The sequence below is a fragment of the Eurosta solidaginis genome, chromosome X (assembly GCF_040869045.1).
Source record: "Eurosta solidaginis isolate ZX-2024a chromosome X, ASM4086904v1, whole genome shotgun sequence".
NCBI classification, from domain to species: domain Eukaryota; kingdom Metazoa; phylum Arthropoda; class Insecta; order Diptera; family Tephritidae; genus Eurosta; species Eurosta solidaginis.
Genome location: NC_090324.1, coordinates 188,724,149 through 188,743,460, shown reverse-complemented (window position 1 = coordinate 188,743,460; position 19,312 = coordinate 188,724,149). Strand labels below are relative to the sequence as shown.

General features: G+C 35.6%; 1 pseudogene; it reads right to left on the bottom strand.

The window, feature by feature from the left end:
- Positions 1 to 664: 664 nt before the first annotated feature.
- LOC137235512 (U6 spliceosomal RNA) lies at positions 665 to 758 on the bottom strand (annotated as a pseudogene).
- Positions 759 to 19,312: the final 18,554 nt, after the last annotated feature.

Below are 19,312 nucleotides of genomic sequence, written 5' to 3'. Positions count from 1 at the left end.
TTTGTCTCCATAGCTCTCAACTGAGTATGTAATGTTCGGTTACACCCGAATTTAGCCTTCCTTACTTGTTTTTTTTTTTTTCAGCACCCTAATATTTACATTGTTGGATTCGGTTTTTTGTTTGTAACTATTGTTTCTTAATTCCTTAATTTCTTTTTTTAGTTGAATTTTCTCTGCCTCATTAGTGCTTAAGTTTATTTTTTCATAGATCTTGGCCATTGATTTTCGTATGCCAAATTGCTCTCCTCCTCTTTTTCTTTTTAATTTGACCGGCTTTGAAACTTTAGGTTCCTCAATTTTTTAAATTTTGTTCCTCTTTCTATACTCTTCAATTGTTATTGGCTTAGGGCCTTGGTTTATTTTCTCGGGTGTTTTCTTTTTACCTTCTGGGAAATTTAAATTTTGTCTAGCTAGTTTATAAAAAATTTGGTCAAACTGACTTTGATTCAATTTGGTCAAACTGATTCAATAAGCAGTAAAAAAAAATTTTTTTTTTTTTTTTACAGCAAAAATATAATTTTTGCTTGTGAATAGGCAGCCGCTAGGTTGCCCGAATATTTTTTTATTTTTTTTTTTTAAATAATGGTTAAAGAAATGACTTCATACTTAAGCTAGTGTATTTATTATACTTATAATTATCATGCTCCTCTTGTTTATCACCATTGAAAATGTGGTACGCTTCACGAGATCAGTGTTATTCTTGCTCTGGGGCTATGCTAATATCGTTCCAATTTTAATGTATTTTCCGTTGAAGTAATTTCCACAATATGCTAATCTTCCTGTATTTTCCGTTGAAGTAATTGCCACAATATGCTAATCTTCGTGTATTTTCCGTTGAAGTAATTGCCACAATATGCTAATCTTCCTGTATTTTCCGTTGAAGTAATTGCCACAATATGCTAATCTTCGTGTATTTTCCGTTGAAGTAATTGCCACAATATGCTAATCTTCGTGTATTTTCCGTTGACGTAATTGCCACAATTTTTATTATTGGTGCTCGACTTTAACACCTTCGTTTTTTTTTTTTTTCTTTTTACAAGGCTTAGGCTGTAATCAGCCAGAAAAATCCTGCCGGCTATGACATTTGGCTGAAAAATCAGCCAGTAGCATCATAGGCAGGATCGCCATGTAGAAAGGTCCCTAACGCAATTAAAACAAAGAAGACTTCACTGCTTGAATTATGAATGTCGAATTCTCTTTATTCAAATAATTCAGCCTATTTATATTAGATTGTTCTAAACATATTCTTACATATCTATTTACATTTAAGCTTACATACTTACATACATAACTACCTTAAACATACATACTTACATACCTACATACTACTCGGCACAAAAATATGTACCTACATATATGAGCTGCAAATTTATGGGAAATGCTAACCTTGCAAGTTGCAGAAATGCAAATTGCTGGGATTCAAATTCGTTTGGTTGTGTGTTGTGCACGTCTGTTTATTAATGGCTGTGTCAGCATTAATTCTCAAATGCATTTTTATGTGTTGATGAACATTTAGACTATTTTTGTAGCAGGTTAGAATATTAGACTGATTTAAATATTTTGGATTAAATTGAATTGTTGGCTGCTTATACTACAAAAGGTTTCAAATTAGGATCAAAGTATTTAGGGTCTTATAGGATAAGAAAATAACTCAAGCGTGGTCGAATAATATAAATATGAATATAAATAATAAAAAAAAAGTGAACGTGTACGACTAGGAGATATATTAATTCAAGCTGAGTATATGAAAAAATTGGCAGGCTCATTCGAGAGTGAGTTAGAAATCAGGAAGACCGAATGTAGGAACAAAACTTAACGTAAAATTACCTCCATTCGAATTACGACAAATACGAACGGACAGTTGAAGTTGAAAGTTGAAATGCGTAGAAAAATCGGAACAAAATTTTACAATGCGCCAAATCTATTGAAAAGCCGCGACAGATTTGACAAAAAATTCCCTCTTCGTCGATTTAAAACCGTCTTCGATCGTACGAGAAGAAGCTGCCTACATGCCGCTATGTCTGAATTGTTTCCCCACAAAACTTATCCGACTGTGCAAAATGACGTTGAGCAACACCATTAGCTCAGTCGGAATTGGAAAGGACCTCTCGGAAGCCTTCAAAATTAAACCAGGTTTCAGACATGGTTATTACCTATCGTGCGATTTCTTTAATTTTGTGCTGGAGAAAATATGAGCTGCAAAACTTAACCGCTTTTGTACACTTTCCATAAAGTGTGTAATACTTGCGTATGATGATGATATTGATATCATCTGTCCGGAAAAAGAGGCGGAAAAGATTGGTTTAATGGTGAGTACAAAGCCAAGTACCTGCTGTCACCAAGCAAAGAGTCAGAGCCATGGCAACCACTTCGCTGTTGGCAGCCTTAATTTTGTGCGTTAGCCCAAACAAAAACAAAGAATCAATCTTCCTAATAAATATTACTTTGGACTGGGTAGGCAATTGAAAAGTATAGTTCTCTCTTGAGTAATTTACTGTGACTATATAATTTTAGCTATCTTATACTTCCTTACTTGTTTTTATAATGAAATTTAAACATACAAGTTAACACGCGCCAGTTGCCCTTATTGCAACGTTCCCACGTATTGCCAGTACACGTGCGCTGAGTCAGCAAATTATATTTCTCACAACATACGGCCGCGCATGGCATCCTAACACATTAATTCAAGGCCATAGTTAGTGACGGCAACTAACACTTATGCTACGGAATTACTCCAGACGCACAGTCAGCAAAATTATATTGCACATAATTGTGAAATATACGCATACTGTACCTGTGGGAAAACCGACTTCAACATTCTCAGACAACGGGCTGTAAACAAGTTATGCAAGAGGCGCGTCGCTGCTGGATATTGGGCTATATAGGGGAGCAGTTGCGGCAGAGCAAGCAGTCGAGTTCGGGACGGAATAGCGTTTAGTAATAATTAGTTTACATTTAATTGTAATTGGAAATACATTCAAATATAATTAATCATTATTAGTTAAACTTTGTGTTGTATTGTGTCTTTAATTGGGCAAGTTGGCCCAACAAATAAATTTTTTTAACAATCAAGGACTATTGTCCTTTAAATGTCGAGCAGGGACCCAGGAAGTGAAAGAAACTGTGAAAAAAAAATTCTAGAGAGAAAAAAACTGTCTAAAGAATTTGGTTGAAAAAAGAGAAACTGTGCAAAAAGTTCTAAAAAGAAAAACTGTCTCAAGAATTTGTTTGAAAAAAGAGAAACTTTGCGAAAAATTCTAAAAAGAAAAAACTGTCTAAAGAATTTGTTTGAAAGAAGAAAACGGTGTAAGAAAAACCGAAGGAAAATTTTCTGTCAAGATCATCAGCATTACCTACTGCCGTCATTACCTACTAGTGGAAGTTCCTAAAGTGCCTGGACGCACTGCAACGTAATTGTGGTCACTAGTGAAAGTTTCTAAGAGCGCCTGGACGCACTGCAACGTAATTCTGATATAATACGGATGATTTATCTCACCACGTGAGTATACAAAAAACCATGAAGGTAAAGTAAAATAAAAATATTCCAACAAAAAATGGAAGATATAAGAACCACAGTAACAAATTTCATTGGGCCGTCAACGCCCTTCTTGAAAATATAAATTTGAAGGCGGGTGGCTCGCGTCGATTCAGCTAGCTCTTCATCTACAGCGGCCACTACTCCAGTGGTTGAAGAATTGGTGGCTCGGCCACCCACTTCTGAGGCTGGGATTAAAGATATCTGTAGGCTCCCTGATTGTGTTAAGGAGCTACAGGTGTTTGACGGTAACCCTGTCCAGTACATTTGATGGGTTCACTCTGTGGAAGTGATCTTTTCAGGCTTTGCGGTAGTGAAGGGAAAGTCCCTTTACCGAGCGATTTACCATCATATTAGGCAGAAGGTACGGGGTGCAGCTGATTCTGCACTTATTTCCTACAACATATTCGATAGTAATTGGGGAAAATTGGAAAGGGAATGAGAACTGATGAATTCTCCCTTATTTTTAATAAAATAAAAACTGAATCCTACACGGAAGACGCTGTTAAAGTTCTGGTAGAAACCTACCGTAATCGTGCCCTGGACGTTTTTATACGTAGGCTTAACGGCGAAATGTCGCGAATGATTCTTTTACGACGACCTAAAACGTTGCCAGAGGCATATTCAGCCTGTTTGGAAATCCAAAATGTGGATTTCCGCAATTTTTCCGTTCATACGAACAATTTCAATAACCGTGTGGCTATTCCTGTTCACAATTTGCCAAGTACCTCCTCATTTAGGAATAGGAGCAAGCCTCCCCAGTTACCCCCTAAACCTACTTGGCGCAATCAGGAAAAGCATCCCTATGTAAGGAGTGGTCGTTCATCAGGTTGATTTGGAAATGCCAGCACCCCACTACATTCGCCTGTAGAGAAAATGGACGTAGCCCCTCAGTGCAGACTCGCAACGTTAACTAAATGAATCGCTGAAAGAGCTGAAACAACTATTGATGTCAGCGGACGTATTAGCATTTCCCGATTTTTTCAAACCATTTAATTTGACAACGGACGCATCAATCTACGCCGTTGGCGCGGTACTATTACAAGGATCAATAGGCTATGATAAACCGATAGCTTACATATCGCGGTCTCTAAACAAAGCCGAAGAAAACTACGCTACGAATGAAGAAGAGCTTCTAGCTATTGTTTAGTCACTGGATAATTTACGCCCCTACCTTTACGGCGCAAAGAAAATTAGGGTTTACACTGATCACCTACCTCTGACATTTTCCTTGAGTAATCGCAATTACAATACAAAGCTCAAGCGATGGAAAGCTCGTATAGAAGAATATAACTGCGAGCTAATTTACAAGCCAGGTAAGACAAATCTAGTCGCTGATGCACTCTCCCGTCTCAAGACGGAAGTGAACGCACTCACTGACTCCATAGCTGTACAACTATCGAGTACTATAGCTGACGCGGTATCTGAAACTGACACTGCTTCCGAGGATACCATGCACTCCGAAGAGCAGGATAGCTCTGACCTCATACCTCACGTAGAGGCACCCATAAATGTGTTTAGAAATCAAATAATTATTGGGCGGGAGAAGAGTTGCGAGTGTAGAGAAGAGCCTCATAGGTGTTACAAGAGGTACGTTATCACAATGCATGTATTAAGCGTCGAAGCTTTCTCACCAATCCTCAAAAATTACCTCAACCCAAACGCTATAAATGGCATTAAAATTCCGGAAGATGACCTCCACAGTTTGCAGGCTGTATAAGTTAACAATTTCAGCAGATATAAAATTAGGATCACGCAGCGCGTGGTAGAAGATGTGAAAATAGCTGATAGGGTATTAGACATTATTGAGAAGGAGCACAAGCGCACGCATCGAAAAGCTCGTGAGAATAGGGAACAAGCACTGGAAAAATTTTATTTTTCCGCAACATTAGCCAATGCGAAACATGTAAATTGTACAAATACGATAGGCACCCTTCTAAACCATATGAGTAACCAACTCCCATTCCTAGTTATCCGTGCGAAATCTTGCACATGGATATTTTCGAAATTGAACGACAAAAATATTTGAGTTGTATCGACAAATTTACCAAATTTGCTAAGCTCTTTTCAATCAAAAATAAGTCATCTCCTCATTTGCGAATGAACCTAACAACCGCGCTGCATTATTTTACAGTGCCACGAGCCTTGGTCATGGACAACGAACGCGGATTTTTGTCACCACTTGTATTAAATTATATAAGGTCCTTAGGGATAGAAATATACCAAACTCCAACGCAGCGAAGTGTGGCCAATGGTCAGGTAGAGAGGCTACACTCTACCTTGATTGAAATATATCGCTGCGTAGCAATAACTGTGGATAGGTATAATAACACGATACATTCCGTAATAAAGCGCAAGCCAGCTGATGTTTTTCTGAATAGGACAGCAAGGATAAATTACCAGGATTTAGCAAACTTCAGGGAGCGCACTAATGAGGACATAAAGGCTCTTCTTCTACACGAATAGGAAAGTAGAAACTTAAGAAACAATAAAACTCGTTCGCCTGAACTAACCTGTCAGAAAAATTCCACTTTTAACATCACTCCTGGGTCCTTGTAAAATCCTGTCCACTCATTAGGTATAGCAGTAGGATTTAAGAAATAGTCTACTTTACACTTGAAATGTTAATTACAATTTTGGAATCTAAAATCTACTTAAATTTTAAAATATAACCAACATAATTAAAATGAAATTTGAAATTTACTTAGACTAGTACTTAAGCATATAAAAGTAAAACTTTGAAATGCAAATTTTTTAATAGCAATAGTTGACTATGTATTTCACTAGTTATTAGAATTATGTGCACTCCGACTCCTAGAAACTGCCTCTGTCTATCCGCACAAGCATATGTGGTATTCGATCTCGACTCGCCCGTGGTAACCGTACGTGATGGGTACGGCTGAATAATCAGTGGCTACTTCAAATTAATTCATGTAATAAACCTAGCCCGTTATGAGGAAATAGCAAACCGCCTGGAATTTGAGGTCAAGAAACTGGACGAAACGAAAGATTTCACAGACGTAATTTTTTTCACTTGAGTAAAATCCAAACCCAACTCGAGGATTTAAAATGCCCACAGGACAAAAGAGTTAAGCGATCAATCAACTGGATAGGATCGGCTTGGAAATGGATAGCCGGTTGCCCCGACGCTTCCGACTGGGATGAGCTTCTACGAGCCCAAGACTCGCTAGTATCCAACAATAACCAACAATACAAGGTAAACTCTGAAATATTTAAGAAAACTCATGAGTTATTGCAGGTTGTCAACGGCATCGTAACCAACACAAATGACATCGTTGGCCAGAATCATCTCATACAGCTTTCACAAGAAATCCTTCAGAAAGTCATGATCCTGAAGGATTACAGGAACGAACTGGTGCAAGCCTGCCAGATGGCTAAAGAAGGTATTGTCAACAGCAACCTACTAGACAAAGAAGAGATCAATGGACCTATAAGCGAAGTAGATCTCCTTCCATACAGCAATGTGATCGAGAAGCAATAGAATTCAGCGAACCTTCAATCTAAACCAACGGCACGATGCTATTCTACGTTTTGTCCATGCTAAAGGTGGCCCAAACGAGATTTAACCATCTGATCACCAGAGCAATTGTAAAGGACGGACATCGCATAGACCTGAAGTACAGCAAAGTCTTGATCAACAAAAAGCAAACGTATGGTATCAAGGATAGCTGTACCCACCTTACAAGCGCAATGGTATGCAAACAAAAAGCGCTGGACCTACTTCGAGAGGACGACTGTTTGCCACGTCTGCTCAAAGGTGGTAAAACTTTGCCGGTATATCAATTGCAATGACTCAATGATCGAGTTGATCAAGGAAGACACGATTTTCTTAGACAATTTCAATAACACCGTGTGGTCAGGTGAAGCTCCCAATCACTTGAGCGGCTCTTACATTCTCCCACTGGACATTGAAACGATTCGCATTGGTGACAGAACCTACTGGAGTATGAGTAGTTCAGGAGTTCAAATACTCCCCCCTGCGCTATCAACTATTGCGAATAAAAGCCTTGCAGTTAACCTTAATCTTGTACAGGAGATGACAATCGGCAATGTTAAGCTCTCGAGGTACCTGAGGGACAAAACAAATTGGTTCACGGCGTCGGACACTTTGGGGCTACTTCAGCTCCTATCCATGATTTTGATAATTTGGAGGAAATTAACAACCTAACACCTTAATTCAAGGCCATAGTTAGTGACGGCAACTAATACTTATGCTACGGAATTACTCCATACGCACAGTCAGCAAAATTATATTGCACATAATTGTGAATAATACGGCACCTGTGGGAAGAAACCGACTTCAACATTCTCAGACAACGGGCTGTAAACAAGTTATGCTAGAGGCGCGTCGCTGATGGATATTGGGCTATATAGGGGAGCAGTTGCGGCAGGGCAAGCAGTCGAGTTCGGAACGGAATAGCGTTTAGTAATAATTAGTTTACCTTTAATTGTAATTGGAAGTACATTCAAATATACTTAATCATTATTAGTTAAATTCTGTGTTGTGTTGTGTTGTTCATTGGGCAAGTTGGCCCAACAAATTCATTTTTTTAATAATCAAGGACTATTGTCCTTTAACTTACATATCGCAACCATTATAAACAAACCAACGCGTATACTAGGATTTATCAAACGTTGGATTAAGAGTTTGATGACCCTTATTTCACGAAGATCCTTAATATCTCCATGGTATGTCCTATTCTCGAGTATTGTTCATGTGTTTTGTTTCCAAACTATCAAAGCCATATAAATCGTATTGAGTCGGTTCAGAGACAGTTTTTAATTTTGCATTACGAGGTCTCAACTGGGAACCAAGTACTCATCTTCCACCATACAGGACCTAATCAGTCAACTAAATTGTTCTGCTAGGGCCTCCAGACATTTTGTATCTTCATTTACCTCTATGCCGGCAAAATTTTGGCAGAAATAGTCCGCTGCATCGTTGGTGCTCACGCTACAATTATTTGTATAACTGCATTAGCTTTGAATGTTCGTTTGCCGCTGTACATACTACCACACTGTTTAGCCTGATATTTTCATTTTATTTTTCTTACGCAATGCGATGTCACATTTTTATAACATATTCATTTCTATGTATCTCTTTTAAATTCTTTAATTTTTAAATATTTAACGAGCTCGAGGCCATATACATATATATTCAGATTAAAACCCGGATAGATTTTATATATATGTATATATTTTAAATTTTATTTAGTCGATATTTCGACCTCAATCTGAGGTCATTCTCAAGACTGTAAAAAAAAAAAAAAAACAAACATGAAACATTAAAATCATAAATAATATAAAAACCTATTTATAAACTTACACTCTTGGGTGTAGCTTGTCGACTAATTTTACAATATTAAACATAAGTACAAGAAGGCAATAGAACCGAAAAAGTAAACATCCAAAAAATATACAGTAATGGTAAACAAATTTTTACACAAACAGCAATACATTAAACTAACTAAATAATAAGCGAAACTCTCATAGTGCTCTCCTGTTGCTCCTGTTGATCAGTTGGCGGTATGCCGACGCGCATTTTTCCGTATCTGCTTTGTAGTTCATTCGTTTCTCTCTCGGTTCGTTAATAATAAACAACATCTCAAGTGTGTATCTTTTGTTGTAATGCTTCTCCTGTTGCATTATTGCTACGTTCTCAAAATCTGGAGTGTGCCCGGTTTCTCTGCAATGCTGACTTAAAGCTGTTTTGTTTTCATTAGGGTGGTCGCGATTTTTTAAATTTGATTTATGGGCGGAAATCCTTGTTTTTAATCTGGACTTAGTTGTACCAACATATACCTTCGGGCATACGTAGGACCCGTCATTTTTGCAAGGAATCCGGTATATAACGTCCGATTTGTCATATTTTTCTATTTTGCTTTTTGTATTACTGAATATTTTCTGGACGGTATTATTATAAGTAAATGCTATTTTAAATCTCTCACGGTCATACATTTTGGAATATTTCATTTTATTTGATAGCCCCGGAACATGCGTCGATGTCTTATATATTTTGTTAGTTTTGTCATTAAAGGTTTGATTGGTGTTAGCTTTTATAAAATAGTCGTGAATATAACCTCTTATTAGACCTAAAGGAAAATCGTTGTCTTTCAGAATTTTCGTAATGATTTCTATATTTTTTCCATGGTATATCGTATCACTGATTGATAAAACTCTCTTGATAAAGTTTTTGGCTGTGTTGACTATGGTTGATTTGTCGTGCTTTGAATAAAAATTTATCAATCTGCCCGATGCAGTGGGTCTTTTGTACCAATCAAAGGATAACTTATTATGCTTTCTTACTACCAGCGTATCTAGATATGGTAGTAATCCATCTTTTTCAATTTCAAATGTAAATTTGATAGTTCTATTGTAGCTGTTTAATAGATTTATCATGTCTTCCACTGAATTCGTTTTCACAATGGCAAACAGATCGTCAACATATTTTGTTAGCAAACGGGGCTTTTGAGACGCATCCTCTTCAAATTTTGTTAGCAATTCCTCCATTACTATGTCTGCTATGACCGGCGATGCCGGTGACCCCATCGGCATTCCTACACGCTGTTCATATATTTTATTGTTCACTTTAAAATACCTATTTTCTTTAATACAAAAACGCACGACTCCCAAGAACAGTTCTTTGGTCAGAGTTGTATGGGGTTCTATCAGATTCCATTTGGACGATATAATTTCCAAGGCATGATCCACAGGAATACTGGGAAATAGCGAAACAACATCGAATGATACTAGACTCTCATCATCAAATATGTGCGTGTCTTTTATTTTATTCTTGAATTCAATAGCGTCTTTGACATTATATTTTGATGATTTCGTAATATTTTTGAGGACGTTAACAACATATTTACATAAACTGTACGAAGGGGAGTTAACAGACGAACAAATGGGTCTTAGGGGAACTCCTTCCTTGTGGATCTTTGGGAGACCATATAATCTTGGCGCGTTAGCCGTTTTACTCAAAAGTTTATATCTCTCTTTTGTATCTATCATTTTATTCTTGAATAATTTCTCAACAATTTCATTATTTTGTTCTTGTAACTTATTGGTAGGGTCACGCTTCACCATTTGCTGCACCTTCATTTCATAATCTGATTTTTTCATCAAGACTGTAGCATTACCTTTGTCGGCATTCAGAACCAATAAGTCGTTGTTCTTCTTAAGGAACATCTTTGCCGATTGCAGGGTATCTAAAATAAATCTGTCACGCTCACTGATTTTCGGTTTTTTTAAGTGATCCCTTATTAGTGAAGTAAAGTTATTTCTCTCAATTTCTTGCTGTTCCTTGTCTTGGATGGCCTGAATACAGTCCTCTCCGTCTGCTATTAATTTAAATAGTGGGAACTCTTCATTTATCATTGGTAAAGAGAACTTGGGACCTAAAGAGAGAAGCCATTGAATATCTGTCGGTATGTCTGTCTGTGTGGTATTACAAAACCACTCAGGTATGGATTTAATGTTCAGCGATTGTTTTTGTAAATCTCTGAGTCTTTCAAATTTGTTAGTTTGTGTCTTCTTAGCTTTTGCTGTGAGATTATCTATTAGGAGTCTTTCACTGTCGAAAAATATGGACGCATCTTCCGTATCAAGTTGTTGGTGTAGTTTATTTTTTATGGTATTTACCTCATTTTCCTTTAATTTCCGCAGTTCATGCTTACTTCTTTTTATAATACTCAAAAGTTTGTTCTCTGCATTTCTCAAATATGATACCGCTGCATTCCTTATCTTCTTTGGTAATTTCTTGTCATCGGTGTTGTTGTTGAGAACGTTGGATATATTCTTCATAGCATTACTTATAAATTTCGGTATTACTGCACTCTTCCTGCATCTCACAAGAAACTTCGTTGACTGCGTCAACTTAGCTAGTTGTTGTGTGCCATGTTGGTAACGTTTTATACACTTTTTGGTTTCAATTCCATATTTGCTTTTGATATCTCTGTAGATATTCCGCGTATTTTTGTTGTTACGGTGTGCTCTCCGTTCCATAATTATCTTCTGATTATTTTCGGCCTTAGATTTATAAATTTTAAATATTTAACGAGCTCGAGGCCATATACATATATATTCAGATTAAAACCCGGATAGATTTTATATATATGTATATATTTTAAATTTTATTTAGTCGATATTTCGACCTCAATCTGAGGTCATTCTCAAGACTGTAAAAAAAAAAAAAAACAAACATGAAACATTAAAATCATAAATAATATAAAAACCTATTTATAAACTTACACTCTTGGGTGTAGCTTGTCGACTAATTTTACAATATTAAACATAAGTACAAGAAGGCAATAGAACCGAAAAAGTAAACATCCAAAAAATATACAGTAATGGTAAACAAATTTTTACACAAACAGCAATACATTAAACTAACTAAATAATAGGCGAAACTCTCATAGTGCTCTCCTGTTGCTCCTGTTGATCAGTTGGCGGTATGCCGACGCGCATTTTTCCGTATCTGCTTTGTAGTTCATTCGTTTCTCTCTCGGTTGGTTAATAATAAACAACATCTCAAGTGTGTATCTTTTGTTGTAATGCTTCTCCTGTTGCATTATTGCTACGTTCTCAAAATCTGGAGTGTGCCCGGTTTCTCTGCAATGCTGACTTAAAGCTGTTTTGTTTTCATTAGGGTCGTCGCGATTTTTTAAATTTGATTTATGGGCGGAAATCCTTGTTTTTAATCTGGACTTAGTTGTACCAACATATACCTTCGGGCATACGTAGGACCCGTCATTTTTGCAAGGAATCCGGTATATAACGTCCGATTTGTCATATTTTTCTATTTTGCTTTTTGTATTACTGAATATTTTCTGGACGGTATTATTATAAGTAAATGCTATTTTAAATCTCTCACGGTCATACATTTTGGAATATTTCATTCTATTTGATAGCCCCGGAACATGCGTCGATGTCTTATATATTTTGTTAGTTTTGTCATTAAAGGTTTGATTGGTGTTAGCTTTTATAAAATAGTCGTGAATATAACCTCTTATTAGACCTAAAGGAAAATCGTTGTCTTTCAGAATTTTCGTAATGATTTCTATATTTTTTCCATGGTATATCGTATCACTGATTGATAAAACTCTCTTGATAAAGTTTTTGGCTGTGTTGACTATGGTTGATTTGTCGTGCTTTGAATAAAAATTTATCAATCTGCCCGATGCAGTGGGTCTTTTGTACCAATCAAAGGATAACTTATTATGCTTTCTTACTACCAGCGTATCTAGATATGGTAGTAATCCATCTTTTTCAATTTCAAATGTAAATTTGATAGTTCTATTGTAGCTGTTTAATAGATTTATCATGTCTTCCACTGAATTCGTTTTCACAATGGCAAACAGATCGTCAACATATTTTGTTAGCAAACGGGGCTTTTGAGACGCATCCTCTTCAAATTTTGTTAGCAATTCCTCCATTACTATGTCTGCTATGACCGGCGATGCCGGTGACCCCATCGGCATTCCTACACGCTGTTCATATATTTTATTGTTCACTTTAAAATACCTATTTTCTTTAATACAAAAACGCACGACTCCCAAGAACAGTTCTTTGGTCAGAGTTGTATGGGGTTCTATCAGATTCCATTTGGACGATATAATTTCCAAGGCATGATCCACAGGAATACTGGGAAATAGCGAAACAACATCGAATGATACTAGACTCTCATCATCAAATATGTGCGTGTCTTTTATTTTATTCTTGAATTCAATAGCGTCTTTGACATTATATTTTGATGATTTCGTAATATTTTTGAGGATGTTAACAACATATTTACATAAACTGTACGAAGGGGAGTTAACAGACGAACAAATGGGTCTTAGGGGAACTCCTTCCTTGTGGATCTTTGGGAGACCATATAATCTTGGCGCGTTAGCCGTTTTACTCAAAAGTTTATATCTCTCTTTTGTATCTATCATTTTATTCTTGAATAATTTCTCAACAATTTCATTATTTTGTTCTTGTAACTTATTGGTAGGGTCACGCTTCAAAATGCGATATGCAGAAATGTCATTAACCATTTGCTGCACCTTCATTTCATAATCTGATTTTTTCATCAAGACTGTAGCATTACCTTTGTCGGCATTCAGAACCAATAAGTCGTTGTTCTTCTTAAGGAACATCTTTGCCGATTGTAGGGTATCTAAAATAAATCTGTCACGCTCACTGATTTTCGGTTTTTTTAAGTGATCCCTTATTAGTGAAGTAAAGTTATTTCTCTCAATTTCTTGCTGTTCCTTGTCTTGGATGGTCTGAATACAGTCCTCTCCGTCTGCTATTAATTTAAATAGTGGGAACTCTTCATTTATCATTGGTAAAGAGAACTTGGGACCTAAAGAGAGAAGCCATTGAATATCTGTCGGTATGTCTGTCTGTGTGGTATTACAAAACCACTCAGGTATGGATTTAATGTTCAGCGATTGTTTTTGTAAATCTCTGAGTCTTTCAAATTTGTTAGTTTGTGTCTTCTTAGCTTTTGTTGTGAGATTATCTATTAGGAGTCTTTCACTGTCGAAAAATATGGACGCATCTTCCGTATCAAGTTGTTGGTGTAGTTTATTTTTTATGGTATTTACCTCATTTTCCTTTAATTTCCGCAGTTCATGCTTACTTCTTATTATAATACTCAAAAGTTTGTTCTCTGCATTTCTCAAATATGATACCGCTGCATTCCTTATCTTCTTTGGTAATTTCTTGTCATCGGTGTTGTTGTTGAGAACGTTGGATATATTCTTCATAGCATTACTTATAAATTTCGGTATTACTGCACTCTTCCTGCATCTCACAAGAAACTTCGTTGACTGCGTCAACTTAGCTAGTTGTTGTGTGCCATGTTGGTAACGTTTTATACACTTTTTGGTTTCAATTCCATATTTGCTTTTGATATCTCTGTAGATATTCCGCGTATTTTTGTTGTTACGGTGTGCTCTCCGTTCCATAATTATCTTCTGATTATTTTCGGCCTTAGATTTATAAATTTTAAATATTTAACGAGCTCGAGGCCATATACATATATATTCAGATTAAAACCCGGATAGATTTTATATATATGTATATATTTTAAATTTTATTTAGTCGATATTTCGACCTCAATCTGAGGTCATTCTCAAGACTGTAAAAAAAAAAAAAAACAAACATGAAACATTAAAATCATAAATAATATAAAAACCTATTTATAAACTTGCACTCTTGGGTGTAGCTTGTCGACTAATTTTACAATATTAAACATAAGTACAAGAAGGCAATAGAACCGAAAAAGTAAACATCCAAAAAATATACAGTAATGGTAAACAAATTTTTACAAATTTTTACACATCAGTGATACGATATACCATGGAAAAAATATAGAAATCATTACGAAAATTCTGAAAGACAACGATTTTCCTTTAGGTCTAATAAGAGGCTATATTCACGACTATTTTATAAAAGCTAACACCAATCAAACCTTTAATGACAAAACTAACAAAATATATAAGACATCGACGCATGTTCCGGGGCTATCAAATAGAATGAAATATTCCAAAATGTATGACCGTGAGAGATTTAAAATAGCATTTACTTATAATAATACCGTCCAGAAAATATTCAGTAATACAAAAAGCAAAATAGAAAAATATGACAAATCGGACGTTATATACCGGATTCCTTGCAAAAATGACGGGTCCTACGTATGCCCGAAGGTATATGTTGGTACAACTAAGTCCAGATTAAAAACAAGGATTTCCGCCCATAAATCAAATTTAAAAAATCGCGACCACCCTAATGAAAACAAAACAGCTTTAAGTCAGCATTGCAGAGAAACCGGGCACACTCCAGATTTTGAGAACGTAGCAATAATGCAACAGGAGAAGCATTACAACAAAAGATACACACTTGAGATGTTGTTTATTATTAACCAACCGAGAGAGAAACGAATGAACTACAAAGCAGATACGGAAAAATGCGCGTCGGCATACCGCCAACTGATCAACAGGAGCAACAGGAGAGCACTATGAGAGTTTCGCCTATTATTTAGTTAGTTTAATGTATTGCTGTTTGTGTAAAAATTTGTTTACCATTACTGTATATTTTTTGGATGTTTACTTTTTCGGTTCTATTGCCTTCTTGTACTTATGTTTAATATTGTAAAATTAGTCGACAAGCTACACCCAAGAGTGTAAGTTTATAAATAGGTTTTTATATTATTTATGATTTTAATGTTTCATGTTTGTTTTTTTTTTTTTTTTTTTTTTTTTACAGTCTTGAGAATGACCTCAGATTGAGGTCGAAATATCGACTAAATAAAATTTAAAATATATACATATATATAAAATCTATCCGGGTTTTAATCTGAATATATATGTATATGGCCTCGAGCTCGTTAAATATTTAAAATTTATAAATCTAAGGCCGAAAATAATCAGAAGATAATTATGGAACGGAGAGCACACCGTAACAACAAAAATACGCGGAATATCTACAGAGATATCAAAAGCAAATATGGAATTGAAACCAAAAAGTGTATAAAACGTTACCAACATGGCACACAACAACTAGCTAAGTTGACGCAGTCAACGAAGTTTCTTGTGAGATGCAGGAAGAGTGCAGTAATACCGAAATTTATAAGTAATGCTATGAAGAATATATCCAACGTTCTCAACAACAACACCGATGACAAGAAATTACCAAAGAAGATAAGGAATGCAGCGGTATCATATTTGAGAAATGCAGAGAACAAACTTTTGAGTATTATAAAAAGAAGTAAGCATGAACTGCGGAAATTAAAGGAAAATGAGGTAAATACCATAAAAAATAAACTACACCAACAACTTGATACGGAAGATGCGTCCATATTTTTCGACAGTGAAAGACTCCTAATAGATAATCTCACAGCAAAAGCTAAGAAGACACAAACTAACAAATTTGAAAGACTCAGAGATTTACAAAAACAATCGCTGAACATTAAATCCATACCTGAGTGGTTTTGTAATACCACACAGACAGACATACCGACAGATATTCAATGGCTTCTCTCTTTAGGTCCCAAGTTCTCTTTACCAATGATAAATGAAGAGTTCCCACTATTTAAATTAATAGCAGACGGAGAGGACTGTATTCAGGCCATCCAAGACAAGGAACAGCAAGAAATTGAGAGAAATAACTTTACTTCACTAATAAGGGATCACTTAAAAAAACCGAAAATCAGTGAGCGTGACAGATTTATTTTAGATACCCTGCAATCGGCAAAGATGTTCCTTAAGAAGAACAACGACTTATTGGTTCTGAATGCCGACAAAGGTAATGCTACAGTCTTGATGAAAAAATCAGATTATGAAATGAAGGTGCAGCAAATGGTGAAGCGTGACCCTACCAATAAGTTACAAGAACAAAATAATGAAATTGTTGAGAAATTATTCAAGAATAAAATGATAGATACAAAAGAGAGATATAAACTTTTGAGTAAAACGGCTAACGCGCCAAGATTATATGGTCTCCCAAAGATCCACAAGGAAGGAGTTCCCCTAAGACCCATTTGTTCGTCTGTTAACTCCCCTTCGTACAGTTTATGTAAATATGTTGTTAACGTCCTCAAAAATATTACGAAATCATCAAAATATAATGTCAAAGACGCTATTGAATTCAAGAATAAAATAAAAGACACGCACATATTTGATGATGAGAGTCTAGTATCATTCGATGTTGTTTCGCTATTTCCCAGTATTCCTGTGGATCATGCCTTGGAAATTATATCGTCCAAATGAATCTGATAGAACCCCATACAACTCTGATCAAAGAACTGTTCTTGGGAGTCGTGCGTTTTTGTATTAAAGAAAATAGGTATTTTAAAGTGAACAATAAAATATATGAACAGCGTGTAGGAATGCCGATGGGGTCACCGGCATCGCCGGTCATAGCAGACATAGTAATGGAGGAATGCTAACAAAATTTGAAGAGGATGCGTCTCAAAAGCCCCGTTGCTAACAAAATATGTTGACGATCTGTTTGCCATTGTGAAAACGAATTCAGTGGAAGACATGATAAATCTATTAAACAGCTACAATAGAACTATCAAATTTACATTTGAAATTGAAAAAGATGGATTACTACCATATCTAGATACGCTGGTAGTAAGAAAGCATAATAAGTTATCCTTTGATTGGTACAAAAGACCCACTGCATCGGGCAGATTGATAAATTTTTATTCAAAGCACGACAAATCAACATAGTCAACACAGCCAAAAACTTTATCAAGAGAGTTTTATCAATCAGTGATACGATATACCATGGAAAAAATATAGAAATCATTACGAAAATTCTGAAAGACAACGATTTTCCTTTAGGTCTAATAAGAGGTTATATTCACGACTATTTTATAAAAGCTAACACCAATCAAACCTTTAATGACAAAACTAACAAAATATATAAGACATCGACGCATGTTCCGGGGCTATCAAATAGAATGAAATATTCCAAAATGTATGACCGTGAGAGATTTAAAATAGCATTTACTTATAATAATACCGTCCAGAAAATATTCAGTAATACAAAAAGCAAAATAGAAAAATATGACAAATCGGACGTTATATACCGGATTCCTTGCAAAAATGACGGGTCCTACGTATGCCCGAAGGTATATGTGGTACAACTAAGTCCAGATTAAAAACAAGGATTTCCGCCCATAAATCAAATTTAAAAAATCGCGACCACCCCTAATGAAAACAAAACAGCTTTAAGTCAGCATTGCAGAGAAACCGGGCACACTCCAGATTTTGAGAACGTAGCAATAATGCAACAGGAGAAGCATTACAACAAAAAGATACACACTTGAGATGTTGTTTATTATTAACGAACCGAGAGAGAAACGAATGAACTACAAAGCAGATACGGAAAAATGCGCGTCGGCATACCGCCAACTGATCAACAGGAGCAACAGGAGAGCACTATGAGAGTTTCGCCTATTATTTAGTTAGTTTAATGTATTGCTGTTTGTGTAAAAATTTGTTTACCATTATTGTATATTTTTTGGATGTTTACTTTTTCGGTTCTATTGCCTTCTTGTAGTTATGTTTAATATTGTAAAATTAGTCGACAAGCTACACCCAAGAGTGTAAGTTTATAAATAGGTTTTTATATTATTTATGATTTTAATGTTTCATGTTTGTTTTTTTTTTTTTACAGTCTTGAGAATGACCTCAGATTGAGGTCGAAATATCGACTAAATAAATTTAAAATATATACATATATATAAAATCTATCCGGGTTTTAATCTGAATATATATGTATATGGCCTCGAGCTCGTTAAATATTTAAATTTTTAAATCTAAGGCCGAAAATAATCAGAAGATAATTCTTTAATTTTAATAAGGCGGCCAAATTTATGATGAGTCAATGCGGGACACCTACCTCTATTCACAAAAAGGCTGAGGATTTGTTAGTGGTATAATTGATTTAAAACAAACAACACCTACTATTGAATTAACATTTATTTTTAAATTCATATTTCTCACATGAGTGGCATTTTTTTACTAGTTCTTGGTTTTGGTTTAGAATGTCCAAAAAGTTTTCACAGATGCCCATATTAAATTTTACAGTTAGCATTTCACGTAATGTTTCTACTTTTAGTGACGACTTTTCGGATGTCCATAAGCTATTCATTAAGGAAAATACTCGTTCGTAGGAGAGTTTGTTCCTGGCAAACAAAGAAGGTACTGGATGCTAGAATGGTATTACGCTGTCTTTGAAATTTTTGAACACCTCTAT